At 31.7% G+C, this 14332-nt stretch overlaps 1 long non-coding RNA gene across 2 annotated transcripts in view; it reads right to left on the bottom strand.

Moving 5' to 3' along the window:
- Window positions 1–14332, bottom strand: part of LOC127554387 (uncharacterized) — a 184839-nt gene that overhangs the window by 42396 nt on the left and 128111 nt on the right. For both annotated transcript variants that reach the window (XR_007951967.1, XR_007951966.1), the window contains exon 2: window positions 7639–7732. This is a non-coding gene — a long non-coding RNA (uncharacterized LOC127554387). The remainder of the gene's footprint in view (window positions 1–7638; window positions 7733–14332) is intronic.

Raw genomic sequence — 14332 nt, 5'->3', positions numbered from 1 at the left:
AATGAGAAGATAAGAAAGGCTAGAGAGTATCACAGATAAATTAGGTTAACATTGAAAGATGTTATTATTTAACCAATTAAAAAGAAAGGTAAGTTCTATATAAGAGATAGCAATTTCATAGATCATGCTCATTTTATTTTGCAATTGTTAAATAAGTGTTTTTTTTTTTTTTTTTTTTTTTTAAGAGTAAGGGTAGTGTAAGGGTTGGAGGAGGAATCAGGCACTGCGCAGTCAGGAAGTAAACAGGCAAATAATGCCTGAGATCCCAGGAAGTGGTTTCTGTGAATATGCAGGGACTATCTCATTGTGGGGAACTCTAATTACATTGAGATCTCACTGTTAATGGGAGGCATCTCCTTCTCTGATTGGCTGTGCATATGATCTTATAGACCCTTTTTAAGCTGTGCAGAGAGGAAGCAGGTCCTCTTTGACCTGGAGTTCATCAGGAGTTCACAGGGAGTCAGCAGGAGTTCAGCTAGGGAAGGATGTAAACACGTGAATAAAAGCTGTTGCACATGGCTGTTCTCCAGTGCTCTATTGTGTATTTAAACCATGTTCCTCTGAAATGATGGCCAAGAACTTCTGAAGACTTCAGACAGAGGTAAGCTTGGTAAAACTGGTTTAAGCACTGCAAAAGACAGTGGTCTGGGAATTAGGAGAGACTAGCAATGGTGAATGCAGAGTGGGCATTAACATGTGACTGCCTTGTGGGCATTCACAGGGTAGACGTCATGTAAGAGATGTCATTTTAATTGAGTCTTGAAAGACTTTAACAGGAAGAAATAGAGATGGGGAGGTAATTCAGACATAGGAAATACTATAAGTAAAACTAGAGAGGGAGACTGATGATATTTTTAAGGAATAGAAAGTATTCCACACTGGAATACATATGAATATGCTGAAAAGCAGATTATGACATAGCACCAGAGATCAGAAGCCAAGCTAAGATTAGATATCTGAAAACATATTCATGGAGAAGAACCAGTGGAAGATGGTGATGAACAGATTGAAGGATTAGAAATGAGAAAAGACCATAATGCAAGTGAGAAATCAATATCAACTCTGAAAAGAACAGACAGCAGAAGGTTAAAAAGAGGTTAAATAGAGAGAAAATAGAGGTTCTTTTCCTAGAAAGTAAAGAGATATAGGATGATAGCTGGCAGATGCTATTAACTATTTGTTTAAAAAAAAAAAAAAAGAATTGGGAGGAGATAAGGACTTACAGGGAAGGGGCTTGTAAATAGAGAATTATGGATAACTCAAGAGTGGAAATGATAGTGAGGAGCAATCTGCCAGAGAAGTATGGGGTTGGAATTAAGAGTGCAGATAGATGGGTTTGCCTTGTCTAGGAAAGGACATAGTTGGGAGAGGATGCTGTAAGATGACTGCCTCAATTTTTACAATGAAATACAAAAAGGAAGGATAAAGTCTGGAGAAGCCATTAAGGAGAGAGGGATAATTTAATATATTAGGAAGGGCGAGAAGTGGGCATTGAGGGCCCACTTCAGAATAAAAAAAATACACAAATCTGAAATAGCCACAAAAATATAGGTTTATGATCTTTAATTATGTTCAACAGCACATATATAAAACAAAGTAGAAGGGAGGTTGAAAATTATACAGTTAGTGTTTAGCATAGTATGACTGGTAACAGGACAAGGAAATAAGAGATATGAATGTAGAACAGAGTAGAGCTGAACTGACTGATCAAGGAAATCAGATAATTTGCAAAGGAGGACAGTGGTTCAGTGGGACTGGAGGGTCATGGTCTGGGAAAGAACTGATGGATAAAGTGATGAAAGGTCATAATGAACAGGATCAAGAGTCTTAAGGTATAAAGAAATATGGCATAATATAGGATTATGATCAGAGAAAGACATCTAGGAATTCATGAACATGGAAATAAAACATTTTCAGATGAGGTCAAGATCAAGGGAATGACCATTTCTTTGGGTAACTACAGTGGAACGGAGAAGTAGGCCAATTAAAAGAATCAATTAAGAGTCAATTAAGAAAGGAGAATGAAGTATTGAGAAGTTAGGAAATTTGCAAAAGTATCCATTTTTATGTTGAGTTTCAAGTTGGGAAAATGACAATATATGGAAAAGCATTTTAAAGATTTCTCTGACCACTTTTATTCTCTCATCAATTATGGGAAAGAGCATATCTTAAATGGCAAAAATGAAGACTAAAATAGGAAGTATAGGTAGACTAAATCAATTATAGTATACCAATTATATTTAAATTAAAGGAGGTCTGTGTATAAAGCACTGAGAAATTGTTTCTTAAAGTACCTATAATTGGGAAGGACAAAAGGGCTTAGAAAAAAAAGTCTTATCATCAACAAAAAAAGATGAAGGACAAAAAAGGTGTAACCAAAAACTAATATAAATATTTTCTCCTATCTACTAAAAAGTAACAGGTAGATTTAATGAAAAAACACTTTACAGATGACATTTTTAGTCACAAAGTTGCACATTTGCAATGTCCTTAGTCTTTTTAACTACATTAAAAAAACTGATACCACAGACAAAAATGCTATCTTAAAGGTAAAACAACAATAATCATCAAGTGTGGTGAATAGTCGTAAATCAAGTCTGATGATCTAGTTACAAGTCACCTAAAGGGCTGCATGATTAGCACTCAGCCAATTAATTAATGCATTATAAAAGATGCCATTAGAAAGATATATGACCACAAAAATCAAATTATAAGTCAATCATAAAACATTGGTTAAGTACCTACTATAAGACTGGGGATACAAAGGCAAAACAATTCCTACTCTCATAGACAACAATTCCTACTCTCATAGACTTGACATTCTATTGAGGGAGACAATATACAAATAAAGATATACACAAACACAAAATATATATATATGTACATATAATACAAATTCATATGTATATATGTGACAGAAGATATACATTACATATGTGGAATAAATTAAAAAATAAATACAAAGAGGTTTTTAAATATAAGATAGCTATGGAGGAATTACATAAGCAACTGGGGGAAGGGAAATGAGGAAAAGCTAAATGTAGAAAGTGGTTCTTGAATTGCATTTTGAAGGAACATAGGAATTCTAAGAAGAGGTGAGAAAGGTATACATTACAGATTTTGGGGGCAAGAAGTACAAGATAGGAGATGGCAGACAAAAGTATCATGTGTAAGGAACTATAAAGTATGGAAGAGAAGTCTGGAAAGATAGACTGGAGAGAAGTTATCAAAAGTTCAAAAAACCAATCAAAGGAGTTTATATTTTATGCTCAAAACAAAAGAAAGTCTCTAGAGTTTATCGAGTATGGGATGAGATTGTCAGACTTATACTTTTGGAAGTTGTATGAATGATAAACTAGACCGAAGAGAAACTTGAAGCATGGAGACCAATAAGAATGCAAGTTCAATAATCTAGATAAGAAGAATTTGAATTAAGGTGATTTAAAGGTATTGATGAGAGATGTTATAGAGGTAAAATAGCAATTTCTAAATATGCAATGTGAAATAGACAGGAATCAATTATGCCACTGAGGGTGACTTACTAGAGATTGGAAGAATGAAAGTACATATGACAAAGAGAAAATTTTGGAAGGGGGTAGATTTGAGAGTAGGGAAAAATGGTAAGTTTTGTTTTTGACACAATGAAGTTGAGCTGCAATGTGATATAACAGAATGTAATGTAAGTGATTTAGGAAGGAAGTTCAGGAAAAAGGTTGGGAAAAAAATGTACATCTGAGTTAACCAAAGAGAGAAGATTTTAAAAACCATGAGAGCTGATGAAATCATTAGAGAAAAGATGCAGAAAGCGAAAAGGGTTTAGGACATAGCCATAAGTGGACACAAAATGAGGAGTTAGGAAAGGAGGCAAGAAAGCTAAGAGGACCAGAAGAAAGTAGTACCAAGAAAACCTACAGAGAGGAGAACATAAGGAAAAGAGGGTATTCAACAGCAGGAAATGAAAAAGAATAAATAAATATGAATTAAGATAAAACTTTAAGATTTTGTAATTCGGAGATTGTAACAGTGAGAGCAGTAGAATAAAAAGCTTTTGATAGAAATGTGGCTGAAAAAAAGGGAGAATTATAGGATGATAATCTGAGCGACCAGAAGGTCTAGTGAAGGCTTTTTAAAGATGAAGGAGACATGGACATATTTGAAGGCTTTAGGGAAGGAATCCATAGACAGAGAGAAGACTGAGGAGAAGAATGTGACAGCAGAGACAAAAGTCAAAATGGGAAAGGGATAATAGTATGTTTTAACAGTCAAGCCTCCACATCCCACATTGTAATATGAACAAAGAATCAGTTTTGTTTTTCTTCTTTCAAGAATATATTTACTTCACCTAGAAAAAATAACAACAAAGTTCATTTGGAAAAACAAAAGGTCAAGAATTTCAAGGGAATTAATGAAAAAAAAAAATCAAATGAAGGTAGCCTAGCTGTACCAGATCTAAAATTATATTATAAAGCAGTGGTTACTAAAACCATCTGGTATTGGCTAAGAAATAGACTAGTTGATCAATGGAATAGGTGAGGTTCAAAGGACAAAACAGCCAATAACTTTAATAATCTAGTGTTTGATAAACCCAAAGACCCCAGTTTTGGGGATAAGAACGCATTATTTGACAAAAATTGCTTGGAAAATTGGAAATTAGTATGGCAGAAACTAGGCATTCACCCACACTTACCATCTTATACCAAGAAGGTCAAAATGGGTTCATGACCTAGGCATAAAGAATGAGATTATAAATAAATTGGAAGAGCATAGGATAGTTTACCTCTCAGACCTGTGGAAGCGGAAGGAATTTATGACCAAAGAAGAACTAGAGATCACTATTGACCACAAAATAGGAAATTTTGATTATATCAAATTGAAAAGGTTTTGTACAAACAAAACAAATGCAGACAAGATTAGAAGGGAAACAATAAACTGGGAAAACATTTTAACAGTCAAAGGTTCTGATAAAGGCCTCATTTCCAAAAGAATTGACTTCTAATTTATAAAAAATCAAGCCATTCTCCAACTGATAAATGGTCAAAGGATATGAACAGATAATTCTCAGATGAAGAAATTGAAACTATTTTTAGCCATATGAAAATATGCTCCAAATCATTATTAATCAGAGAAATGCAAATTAAGACAACTCCGAGATACCACTACACACCTGTCAGACTGGCTAGAGTGACAGGAAAGATAATGCGGAATGTTGGAGGGGATGTGGGAAAACAGGGACACTGATACATTGTTGGTGGAATTGTGAACACATCCAGCCATTCTGGAGAGCAATTTGGAATTATGCTCAAAAAATTATCAAACTGTGCATACCCTTTGATCCAGCAGTGTCTCTACTGAGCTTGTACCCCAAAGAGATACTAAAGAAGGGAAAAGGACCTGTATGTGCCAAAATGTTTGTAGCAGCCCTGTTTGTAGTGGCTAAAACTGGAAAATGAAAGGATGTCCATCAATTGGAGAATGACTGAGTAAATTGTGGTATATGAATGTTATGGAATATTATTGTTCTGTAAGAAATGACCAACAGGATGAATACAGAGAGGACTGGCGAGACTTACATGAACTGATGCTAAATGAAATAAGCAGAACCAGGAGATGATTATATACCTCTACAACGATACTGTATTAGGATGTATTCTGATGAAAGTGGATTTCTTCAACAAAGAGAGCTAATTCAGTTTCAATTGATCAAGGATGGACAGAAGCAGCTACACCCAAAGTAAGGACACTGGAAAATGAATATAAACTGCTTGCATTTTTGTTTTTCTTCCTGGGTTATTTATACCTTCTGAATCCAATTCTCCCTGTGCAACAAGAAAACTGTTCAGTTCTGCACACATATATTGTATCTAGGATATACTGTAACCTATTTAACATGTAAAGGACTGCTTGCCCTCTTGGGGAGGGGGTGGAGGGAGAGAGGGGAAAAATCGGAACAGAAGTGAGTGCAAAGGATAATGTTGTAAAAAATTACCCTGGCATGGGTTCTGTCATTAAGAAGTTATATATATATATATAAAGAATATGCTTACTACTGACATTCAATATTTGCTACTAGAAGATTAATTTCAAATAGAGAGTATTATGAATGTGATCAAATGATGGCTATTTTTCCAGGGAAACAAAGATATATATTTTTAATGATGACCAAAAAAGTTATCTCCTAAAGATATGTTTTTGTTTGTTTGACTACTCATCTTTTGGTTTCAAGGATCCCAGTTTTTATAAGAAACTTCTAGTTTATTTCAATGAATTTACAACATGCAGTAATTATCTAATATCTTGGCTTATAAAAATATTTGTACTTCTACCATGTATGCCAAAGAAATTTTTTCATGCTACAAGTTTAATCTGCCTATGAACTTTTCACAAATTTCCCTTCATGGCTGAACTTCTTCCTGACTGGCTATTTTCTCCTAGAACCTTCATTTGAAGAACACTCAGGTTAGCATTTGTTTACTCTGGGCTGCACTTTCCAGACCTTTTCTATGATGCTTCTGTCCCTTTTCTCCTCCTTTCCTACTTTTTAGCTTTCTTTTCTGTGTTGTATTTCCCCATGAGAAAGGAAAGTCTTTGAAGGTAAGGAATATCTTTTGTTGCCTTCTATTTTTATTTCCATAGTTTGAGACAGTGACCAATACATAATAAAAGCTTAATAAATGCTTTTTGACTTCTTGTCAAGATTTCCATGCCACTTGATAATATTAAAAAATTTTTAATCATACGATGTGCTCTTTATTTTTTGGCAGAAACATTCAGAAGAAAGGGAACAGATGATGAATGAGTTTGAAATATTAAAAATAGATTTGCATTAACTAATCATCTATATGATCAGAATAGACATCATTTTCCCAAAGAACAATGAAATACTTTTTCTCTCACTATGAATTAGAATGATAAAAAGGTCTCTGAAAAAATGGTAAATTCAAATAATCGAATTTCAAATATAATTTGAAATATTCTTTATCTGAAAGCTTTAGGAAGCCATAAAGACAAAAGAAATTTAAAAAAAAATCAGAAACATTTGTGAAAATAGTGTCAAATATCAACTCAAAATAACTAGGTGAGGATAAGAAGAAATGATTAAGACTTATTTTATTAAATTTTTAGTTAGAAGTTTTTGATGATGATAATAGTAAAGAATGTAATGAGCCCAAAATATCAAGCTACAACTCTATCAATTAAAAGGTTAAAATTGATTATATTTTAAAATATTTTTAATTATTAAAACATCAGGAAAAGGGGGAAAGATTCATTTTTTTCCATATCTGACTCTCCATGAACCTGAAATCTCAGAATACTTTGTTGAACTTAAAGCTAAAATCTGAAAATCATCTGAAAAAAGCTAAGAGCTTGGAATGGCTAAATGTAAAATAAAGGGGAAAAAAAGATGACAGGAATTTTCAAAGAGAGATTATTTACTTTTAATTTATTATTTTCACCTATTTCACTTCTGCATATTAATATGTCACTTACTTGGTACCTACTTCCTCTCAAGACAAGTTAAAGAGAAAAATGATGTGTTTCAATGTGAAGCCATAAAAGATATGGCTAATTAACCATGCCAAATGAAAATAAGTCTAAAAATTTTAGGTAATAATTTATAAAACTAGATTTATTACCTACCTTGGCTGGCTAAATTTGAGAGTTTTTGTTTATAAACAATAAAATTTTCCACATCTGCTTCATACACCCAGGAAGTAACATTCTCTGTGAGTTCCTAAAGAAAAAACATAAAGGTTCACAATTAATTTGAGAGTAAATATATTTTCCCATATAAATAAACTCTATAACTGTCCTTCACAATTTTCTTTAACAAATCTGGGGAAAATATAAAGGTTTTTTCTTTTAATTTACCTAGTATAAGATGTTCTATACAAAAGTGTAGATGAAAGATTGAAGCTTCACACAAAGAAGAACATAACAGAAAGAGAACTAGATATGGGTTAAGATTACCCAGATATATATCTTAGTTCTTCTATTTAATATCTTCTATTTTATCCTGGATAAATCGTTTAGCCTTTCTGGACCTTACAGTATTTGTGTAACTACTAGATCTAGGGTTTATTCCAGATCTAGAATCTTCTCCCCTGAACAGATTTTTACTTTTCCTGTACTTTTATTATTTTCACCTATTTCACCTCTGCATATTAATATGTCACTTACATGGTACCTACTTAAGTAATGGTAACTCTGATCAATAGACACCATTGTAGATCTTGACTTTGACCAAATAACTTTTTCCCCCTTTTTTTCTTCTTCCTTTCCCCCCTCCTTGAAATGGCTACTAATATTGTAGTAGATCAAGAGAATGATGTACCATATAAAATACTCTATTTTATTAAAGATACTGGTAAGATCCATTATGGTATTCTTGTAGAAATGATGGTAAGAAGAAAAAACAGAGCCAATAATGATTCCATTAAAAGTAAGGGTATATCTAATGGAGAATCCCAGAGAATGTGTGCTTGTTAATTAACTGGTTAATGCTGATCAACATTTTTATTAATGACCAATGACTTGGTTAAAGGAAAAGGCAATACAACTGGAAAACACTCTAAAAAAACAAAGAAAAATGAAAATTGGGGAGATTTTAATCGCTTGTGGTTGGGCTGTGCTTAAATAAGGAAAAGAACTTTATTTAGAGATTTCAATGTAATATCAAAGTACCAAGGAATACTTATCAGAACTAGAAAAAAAAAAAGAATTCATTTGGCAGAAGCAGAAAAGAACAAAAATAACAAAATGTTAAGAAAATGGGCTTGCATATTATCTACATCTTCTAGAAAGCAGTAATCTTTAAAACTACTTGGTTCTAATGGAAATAAGTAGAAAAGATAAGATAGGCAAAATTGAAGAGTAAGTGATCATAGTTACATAGTAATTGATAAAACCAAGCATTTCAACTACTGGGGCTAAGCACATAAATGCTGATGAAATGGAAAGCAGCCTGGTAGAAATGAGGATTGGATCAACACCTTGCATCTTGAGTTGCATATCAAAGTATGACCTAAAATAAAAAGTTGTATAATTAAGTAAGAATTGAAGAGGTGAAATTATTTAGAGCAAAGTATAAGAAGTACATTCTTAATTGTCTATGAGACAAAGAGGCTAGCAATAGATTAAATAAAATCATAAACCTTTTCCACATTAAAAAAATCAGTGCAATTAAAATTTAAAGAGAAAAAGTTATAAGGAAAAAAAATCTTGGCAACAAATCTCTCTAATAAAGATCTGAGGTAGTAAGTATATAATGATTTGATTAAAAAAAAAAAAAAAAAAAAAGAAACATTCTCCAGAATTTGAATGGTCAAAGACATGATCAGCAAGTTCTCAAAAGGAAATACAAACTATTAGCCACCCCCCCCCCAAAAAAAAAAAAATATATATATATATATATATATATATATATATATATATTAATGAGAGGTGTCAAACATGCTTCCCTCAGCAATACTCAGAATGGACTGTGGCCTAAACAAACAAACAAACAAAAACATTTTGACAAAAATATAACAGGACAAAGTAATGTTAGTATGTGTTTTTCTAAATAATATGCAAGTAAAAATCTTTTGGCATTGTTTTGTGGCCCATTTCAATTTGAGTTTCATATCACCACTCTAAGTCAACAATCTATATAATAAGAGAAATCTAAAATAAAATTTACTAAAATTTAATTATTACAAAAATGAAAATACTTTGATCCTGGTATCAATCATGCTTTTAGAAGATTAAATCAGTGTGTTTCCCAGTTCTTGGCTAAGAAAATAGAATGTAGATGCATTGTGTGTGAACTTGTTTGCTTGGCTATATATTATTTTTCATAAAGGAAGGCTTCTAAGGGAAAGGGAGTATGGGGGAGTTGGTAGGTAGCAAAAATGCTTTTTAAAAAAGAAGTGTGGATAAAACATTTTAAAATACAAAAGAAGAGCAGAAGGAAATTCAGAAGTTGATAGTAAAGCAAAGAAGATCAGTTTTGTTACTATGGTGTTAAATACATCAATTAAAAATGTATGTAATAGAGGTTCACAGCTATTTTTCTGTCCTTTTTATAGTAACTGTTCATTTTTACTGGTATAGAGTTAAAAAAATTGATAAAAAATAAAACGTCACATACATATTGCTCAAATTGACAAAGTCAAGATTTAAAAATATTTTGGTAAAGAACACCAGACCTAAAGGAAGAATAAAATTTAATACAAATAAATTTAAAGTCTTAGAGTTAGATTGACTAAAAAGATGAACTAAACAAGTTGATGGGCCAAGCGTGGTTTGAAAGCAGTTCATCATGAAAAAATTCTAAGGATTTTAGTGAATGGTGAGCTCACTATGAATTGAAAGTGGGAAAAATCAGCAAACAAAAATAATCTGAATTGTAGCTATAGTAAGAAAGATAAGACAATAAAGTACCTAAGAAGGTAATAATTTTGTTATATTCTGCATCGGTCAAAGCACATCTGAAGTACTATGTTCAATTCTCAATGCCACATCTTGTGAAGGACAGTGATAAATAGAAGAGAATCCAGAATGGCAAAGGACTTGAATTCATGTCATTTGAAAAATGGAAATCTGCCTTGGAAGATAGAGGATTTCTCTTCATTTGAAGTATTTAAAGCAATGAACAACCACTACGAAAGTTCTATAAGTCTTTTCTAATTCTGACCTTTAGTGATCCTTCAAAATTGTAAATCACAGTCCTAACAAGCCACATGAAAATACTTTGGACAATGCCACAAGACAGAGTATACTTTTAAGTTTGGATGCAGATAAAAGAATTCTAAGTGAAATTTTGAAACTAGCAGAGTTTCTGATGTGCTACAAAAAGGCATTAACACTCACTTTCAAAAAAGTATGTCTTTCAAAACTAGTCAATTTTATGAAGTAGTTGGATTAAATTTTAATTGCCCACAAAGATAAATTCATGAAGTACTAATATAACCAGTAATAATTTTATCAGAAAAATAATCAATTTTTCATTGAAACAATCACCTACTGTACTTACTTAAGAACTATTTCATATACTTCAATCTAGTAAGGATTATATACAATCTGTCTATCAGATGATCCATGATTTCATGAAACCTCTCATTTTTGTGATTCAAGTTTTAAGAGATAATTTTCTATCCTTCATTTACAGTAACTTAGGAAAGAGCTTAAAAAAGCATGTCCATAAAATAGCAAAAAACCTGATTTATGTATGGCAAATAGGCTGTGTAATATGCTGAACTACAAAAATGACAACAATAACAATTCACTTATTTATGCTTTGGTGTTTACAAAGAGTTTTCCTGACAGATTCCTTGGAAATAGATAGGATATTATCACCATTTTACAAAAAAAAGGAAACGAAAGCTCAGAAAATTGAAATCACATAGCTAATACGTGTCTGAATTGAGACTTGGGCTTTTGAAGAATTCCCAACAAACCATACTACTGATTTTAGGAAAAAAAATATAACAATTTTCATTGACTTCACAAAAGACAACATAACTCTTAACAGAACAAAAAATTCAACCAAAGCAAGCCCAATTAATTTCATTTATATGACTAAAAAAATTAACCTAAAACTTCAGATATATCTAAAATAATATCCTCTTATTGTTTCTAATTTTAAAATCTTTTTTATTTTGCTTAGCAAAGACAAAACACCTCTTCTAAATATATGAGTGCGCAGATCTATTTTTATTTCACATTATACATAAAGTACAATTTTTTAAAAGGGGGGAAAAAAGAGCTAGAATTATTTTTCTTGAATTTAGAAGGCACAGTCATACAAAGATCTATATAATGCACTAAGAAGAACATGAAGTAGGAGGTTAACATTTTAGATTTAAAAATTCTTATAAAGAGGTACAACTTTACTTTCTAATCAAAAATAACATATTCTTGTCTTTACATACTAAAAGATTTCTCTTGAAAAACTGCTGGCTGTTTCTGTTAAAGGCCTCATTTCTAAAATACATAGAAAAATGAATCAAATTCATAAGAAAACAAGGCATTCCCCAGTTGCTATAAGGTCAAAGGATATGACAGGAAGTTTGCTGATAAAGAAATTAATCTATAGTCATGTGAAAAAATGCTGTAAATCACTATTGATTACAGAAATGCAAATTAAAACAAACATGAGATACTATCTCGAACCTATCCGATTGGTTAAGATGACAGAAAAGGAAAATGATAAATGTTGGAAGAGATGTGGAAAAACTGGGACACTAATGCATTGCTGTGAACTGATACAACCATTCTGGAGAGCAATTTGTAACTATGCCCAAAAGGCTATAAAACTATGCATAGATTTTGACCAAGTAACATTACTATTAGGTCACTATCTCAAAGAGATCATAAAAAAACTCTGAAAAATACCCACATATACAAAAATAGTTACAGCTGCTCTTTTTGTGGTAGCAAAAACTGGCAATTGGGGGCATACCCATCAATTGGGGAATGGCTGAACAAGGTCTGGATTATGAACTAATAGAATACTATAGTTCTATAAGAAATATGCAGATTTCAGAAAAATACTGGAAAGATTTAGATGAACTGATGCTTATTGAAGTGAGCAGCATCAGAACTGTACATAGTAACAGCAACATTGTGTGACAATCAACTATGATAGACTTAGCTCCAGTGATCCAAGATAATTCCAAAAGACTTGTGATAGAAAATGCCATCCATATTCAGAGAAAGAATTATGGAGACTGAATGGAGGTCAAAGCCTATTATTTTCACCCTGAAAAATTTTTTGTTCTTTCTTTCTCATATTTTTTCTTTTTGGTCTGATTCTTCTTTAATAACATGACTAATATGGGAATATATTTAATGTGATTGTATATGTATAGCTTGTATTGTATCGCTTGTTGTCTTGGGGAGGGTGGAGGGAAAGAAAGTGAGAAAAATTTGGATTCAAAACCTTATAAAAATGAATGTTGAAAACTACTATTAAGTGAGGAAAAAAAGAAAATTTTTTGGCCACAAAGGAGAAAAAAAAAAGTTGAAAGAAAATTTCTTACATGTAGGAGACTTTGAAAACTGGCTAACACAACTGCCCCATTTTTACAGATAAGGAAAATGAAGTAAAAAAAAAAATCAAATGATTTCTTCAATGTTACACAGCTAATGTCTGCAGGAGCTAAGTGCGTACCTGTTACACTTTCCAAACATGCAGCAGGTATGCATCATTCACACTGCTTTTCATATAAAGTAAAAGGAGATAGGGTAGGAATGGTAGTAGTAAAAGCATCCGTTTTTCTTAAGGAAGACATCCAGATTGATAAATTTGCTCCAAAAGAATGAGAAACTAATGCTTACTAAACAAACTGAGGAGATTGTTTCTAATATATTAAGCAATTTTTATTTATAAGCTATATTTAGTAAATACTATTTCAAGGTGATCTTAGCTTTGATGTTAAATTATTTAAAAATTATATTCAAAATAATTTGAAATACTTTGTCAATAGCTAATCACCATTTTATATAAATCTACCAAAGAAGATAATGCCAAACAAAAGAAGGGAAATGCCTTTCCCTCTTCCCTTCCTCCACAAAATTCAGAAAATAACTTCAACATAAAATACTAAAAAATGTAACTTGTGGCTAAAATTACAAAGGTACTAGAAATATTCTTTTTCCGATTTTAAACAAACTTTTGAATCTATACAGGATGGAAAGAATAAACAAAATAATTCAGAACTCTAGAAAGTCCACTCTAACAGGAAAAGAACTTGATCATGCAGACATTTTAGACACCACCACAAGAACAGTTTTTGCCATGTCACATTTTCGAATTACAGTCAAAGACAAGATTTTAAAAAGCGTTGGTGAGGAAATAGTTCTGGTTTATAGAATGTCAATCAAGGGATTTATATGATCCATCTTCATTGGTGTTTACGTGATTCTAAAACCATTCCTGTGTTAAGTAAGCAGAAATAAAATTATACAGACATGTAAAATAATATATACATAATATATACACACATATATTTTTAATGTTTCTGATTAGGGGCTACCAGATGCAACTAAAAGAAAAGGGAGAGCCACTGAAACAATTTAATTTTTAAAGAAAATATTAGATACTTTAAAAAGTAAGCAGGATGAAATAAAGATTCAAAACTTTAAAAATAAGATTCAAAATTTAAATTTTTTTTTAAAGTTTAAAAGTCTTCTTTCTGCATATAATAATTGATGAAATCAAGGTGTTTGGCGTTACAATAGTAATTATACTTTAAAACAATCATAAACTAGCACATAAAGATCACAGAATAAAACTTTAAAGTATCAGATTTAATTTTTTTCAAATATGAGAATTATATTGTTAAGAACA

The sequence above is a fragment of the Antechinus flavipes genome, chromosome 3 (assembly GCF_016432865.1).
Source record: "Antechinus flavipes isolate AdamAnt ecotype Samford, QLD, Australia chromosome 3, AdamAnt_v2, whole genome shotgun sequence".
NCBI lineage: Eukaryota > Metazoa > Chordata > Mammalia > Dasyuromorphia > Dasyuridae > Antechinus > Antechinus flavipes.
This window is presented reverse-complemented; position numbering and strand designations above follow the sequence as displayed.